At 44.6% G+C, this 4,649-nt stretch overlaps 1 non-coding gene across 1 annotated transcript; it reads left to right on the top strand.

Moving 5' to 3' along the window:
- Window positions 1–3,439: 3,439 nt before the first annotated feature.
- On the top strand, window positions 3,440–3,529 carry trnap-cgg (transfer RNA proline (anticodon CGG)). Its single transcript is given in 2 exon segments — window positions 3,440–3,475; window positions 3,494–3,529. It is a non-coding gene; the product is annotated as a tRNA-Pro (tRNA).
- Window positions 3,530–4,649: the final 1,120 nt, after the last annotated feature.

Here is a 4,649-nt window from a genome sequence, read left to right as displayed (position 1 = left end):
ACTCGATAGAACCTTGGAAAATAATTAGCATCGTGTACAAAATTTCAAGAGTCATCTCCTTAAGTACCCTGGGATGCAGACCATCAGGTCTCGGGGACTTATCAGCCTTCAGTCCTAACAGTCTATCCAACACCATTTCCTGCCTCATATCAATACCCTTCAGTTCGTCCATTACCCTAGGTGCTTCAGCCACTATTGTATCTGGGAGATTGCTTGTGTCTTCCCTCGTGAAGACAGATCCAAAATACCTGTTCAACTCCTCTGCCATTTCCTTGTTCCCTTTATTAAATCCACCCGTTTTTGACTTCAAGGGCCCAATTTTAGTCTTAACCATTTTTTTTTTCTTTTCACATACCTAAACAAGCTTTTACTATCCTCCTATATATTTTTGGCCAGTTTTCCTTCATACCTCATTTTTTCTCTGTGTATTGCCTTTTTAGTTATCCACTGTTGCTCTTTAAAAGCTTCCCAGTCCTTTGGCTTCCCAATCATCTTTGCTATGTTATAACCCTTATTCAACCCTGAATAAGGGTTATTCAGCCCTTAACTTCCCTCGTCAGCCACGGCCGCCCCGGCGTCCCCTTAGGATCTTTCTTCCTCTTTGGTATGAACTGATCCTGAACATTCTGCATTATATCCCGAAATACCTGCCATTGTTGTTCCACTGCCATCCCTGCTAGGGTACAGTGCCACTGAACTTTGGCCAGCTCCTCCCTCATAGCTCCATAGTTCCCTTTATTCAACTGCAATACTGACACTTCCGATTCTCCCTTCTCCCTCTCAAACTGCAGATTAAATCTTATCATATTATGGTCACTACCTCCTAATGGCTCCTTTACTTTGAGGCCCCTGATCAAATCCAGTTCATTGCACAACACCAGATCCAGAACTGCCTCCTCCTTAGTAGGATCCAGTACAAGCAGTTCTAATAATCTATCTCAGAGGCACTCCACAAACTCCTTTCGTTGGGGTCCAGTACCATCCTGATTCTCCCAGTCTACCCGCATGTTGAAATCTCCCATAACAACTGCAGTGATACCTTTGTGACAGGCCAGTTTCAACTCTTGATTCAACTTGCCCCCTACCTCCTGACTCCTGTTTGGGGGCCTGTAGATAACTCCCATTAGGGTCTTTCTACCCTTTGAATTTCTCATCTCTATCCATACTGACTGTACATCTCCTGACTCTATGTCCCCCATCGTAAGGGACTGAATATCATTGCTCACCAACAGGGCCATCCCACACCCTCTACCCACCAGTCTGTCCTTTCGAAAGCACGTATATCCTTGAATATTCATTTCCCAGGCCCTGCCCACTTGAAGTCACGTCTTGGTTATCCCCACAACATCATACTTGCCTACTTCCAAATGAGCCTCAAGCTCATCCACCTTACTTCTTATGCTTTGTGCATTCATATATAATATTTTTAATTTGTTTCTCCCTTCACCCTTCCTATCAATACCTATTTCACTTGGCCATACTGTACGATCGCTTCTTGCGTTTTCTGCTCTGTTGATCCTGTTGTCCTTCTTAGCTTCTCTTATTCTCACTTTCCCTTTAACTTGATTCTTAAATTTACAGTTTGCCCCCCGCCCCCCCGCCATTACTTAGTTTAAACACACCTTTGTTGCAGTGGCAAACCTGCCTGCCAGAAAGCTGGTCCCCCACCTATTAAGATGCAAACCGTCCCTCTTGTACAATTTATTCTTACCCCAAAACATACCCCAGTGATCCAAGAATTTAAATCATTGTTTCTGGCACCAGTTCCTCAGCCACAGGTTCAAGTCCATTATCTCTCTGCTCCTGCCCTCTCCAGCCCAAGGAACTGGAAGCAAACCAGAGATAACCAGCCTGGGCTCTTGCTTTTCAGCCATCTTCCGAGTTCTCTGAAGTCCCGCTGTAGAATGGTCTTCCTTTTCTTCCCGACGTCATTAGTACCGACATGCACCACCACCTCTGGCTTTTCACCTTCACCGTCGAGGATTGTCTGCACTCTGTCAGTGACGGCCTGGATCCTGGCACCAGGAAGGCAACACACCATCTTCAAATCTCGCCTGTTGCCGCAGAAACCCCTGTCAGTCCCTCTCACAATGGAATCCCCTATTACCACAGCTCTCCGTGATGTCTGACTTCTCGGCTCTGCCTCGACACCAATTTTTGACTCGCAGACCTGTCCACCTCTCTGACTGGCAGTGTCGTCTGTCTCGACAGTTTCCAAGACAGTCAGCCTGTTTACTATAGATGCTTCTCCTGGAGTCTCTTCTACTTCATTCATGTCTTCCTTCATCATCGATATCCCCCTTCTCCCTTCAGGTATCCTCAGTGTAATGACCTCTCGGATAAGCTTGATGTCAGCTAGTTCTTTATTCCAGGCTGAAACAACCTCCTTCAGAAGCTGAATGTGTACACACTTACCACAGGTATAGGAGCTGGAAACATCATCAGTGTCCCTGACCTGCCACATCATGCACGCAGCACACTGAATCAGCTTGGCAGTCATGTCTTCACTCTCTTCAACAGTGGCGCAATCTCCTCACCGAGCCTCTTCGCCGAAAACTCACACTTTACTCACTAGGCACTTACCTCAACCTTTGTAGTTTCCTTTGAGTCTGTTATTCCTGCGATCTCAGAGAACAGTTTGAACAAATAAGACCATGGCAGACTGACACAGAACAGTAGAAGGCCAGTCAGAACCTTCAGATACGTTTCACCTCACTTGTGTAAACTTGGCCCATGTATCAGTATGAGATATTTATTTCAGATGCACTAACTTACAGGAAGTAGATCAAAACACATCAAAATAATGAGGTCTGATTTCAATTAGATCGAGTTCAGTCTGAGACCCCTGAGATTGTTTGCAGTGAACATATCGTGCAGGGAAGAAGGAAGCAAGTTTTAAACAACCGTTACCAGTTGTCAACAGACACCATCACTGGTGGTGGAAATCCCTCGGTAAGCACAACTCTCTTTATCTTGAATGTTCTCTAATCCCATTTACCTGTCTACTGATCCTTACCTGTGGAAACAGTTCCTCACTGGCTGGCACCATGAAATCTGCATTTAACCTTCTTTGCTCGAAACAAAAGAAAAAATCCCAGCCTTTAGAATTTCTCCACAAATCTGAATTCCCTCAGCCCCAGGCATGAAGATTGTGACAAGATTTTGGGAACAAAATTCAGTTGGTTGGTGGGAACATGGAAAGACTAAACAGAAACCGAAACTCCAGCTTCACAAATCGTTTAAAAATTTCTGTGATCCAAGTGGAAACATATGGTATAATAATCCATCAATGGAGAATACCCAGTGCCAGGAGATGGAGCAAACAACACCGATTTGGGAGCAGGGCGACAATTTGAGAAGAAAATATCCTTGAAATTCTTTGCTGCCTCAAACAAAATGGAATGTACTTCACTCTGAAAGGGGTACAAAACTGGCAGATGGCTCGTTGGTCTAGAGGTATGATTCTCGCTTCGGGTATTATATGCCTCTGACATGTGAGAGATCCCGGGTTCGAATCCCGGACGAGCCCAGATTTCTTATCCTCCCTTTCATTGAACTTCCCACCCAGCTTTCAGAAAAATGAAGCTGATCTCATGTTATTGTGAATACAACTCAGAGATACACTTGCTCAAATCGAAAAAACAAAGTGTTTGCGCTGCAATCTGAATGATTCCAGAGATCACAAGAATTGCAGATGCCGGAGACAAAATTGTGACAGTGTGGAGCTGGAGGAACACAGCAGGTGAGGAGGCGGAGAAAAGTCGACAGCTTTGTCCGAGGTCAATCATCAGAATGAATTCTCTGCTGCATTATTGCTCAATTATGTATGTGTGAAAGTTCAGGAATCTGGGACGGACAGTGATTGGAGACAATGCGGAACAGGTTCACGTGAATGGTGACGTGCGTGAAGAATGTCAGCAAGAAAGAGAGATTGGAAAGTTGAGATAGTTCTCCTTCGAGAACGGAAAACCAGTCTGATTGAAGCTTTCCAAGTTGTGAGGGGTATGAACAGAGGAAATAAGGGGGTGAAAATGCTCACACGCCTGTAAAGTTCGAGACCGATCAGGCAGAGGTTTAAAGTCATGAGGAAAAGAAGTAAGAATTACATGACAAAGAATGTTTTTATACAAGACGAAGTTGATCTGGAAATCCCTGCTTGACTGCGACAAAGAGGCAGATTCATGCCAGACAAAACGTAATTGGATAGTTCTGTGAAAAGCCACAATGTGCAGAGTTACAAGGAGAAGGCAAGAGAATGATACTAAAACAGACATATTTATTGTGGACACCCGGTGCACCCAGAGGCGAGCTACAGGGCCTGCATCTGCGTTTTGACAAATTTTGTGATTCTGAGTGGAATCACAGCTCGACCAACAGAATGTGGGAACTTCGACAAAGGTAATATTTACACAAGCACAACACGTCTAAACAAACAGAACATTACATCGCAACGGTAAAGCTATTTTGACATCATTCTTTAATTTACATCCCACACACCAGATGAAAGCTGAATGCTTGTTTAAAAAGTCACACGCCAGAACAACCAAGTGTTACAGCAGGAGCGTGCTAGACCCTTCCTCTAGAGATTGAAAATTCGAAACCATTCTCTGCCAGTTGTTACAGGCTTGCGGTGTACTGTCCCGCACCCT

This window comes from Stegostoma tigrinum, unplaced genomic scaffold (assembly GCF_030684315.1).
Source record: "Stegostoma tigrinum isolate sSteTig4 unplaced genomic scaffold, sSteTig4.hap1 scaffold_109, whole genome shotgun sequence".
Taxonomy (NCBI): domain Eukaryota; kingdom Metazoa; phylum Chordata; class Chondrichthyes; order Orectolobiformes; family Stegostomatidae; genus Stegostoma; species Stegostoma tigrinum.
The sequence above is the reverse complement of the archived record's forward strand: the minus strand, read 5'-3'. Positions and strand labels throughout refer to the sequence as shown.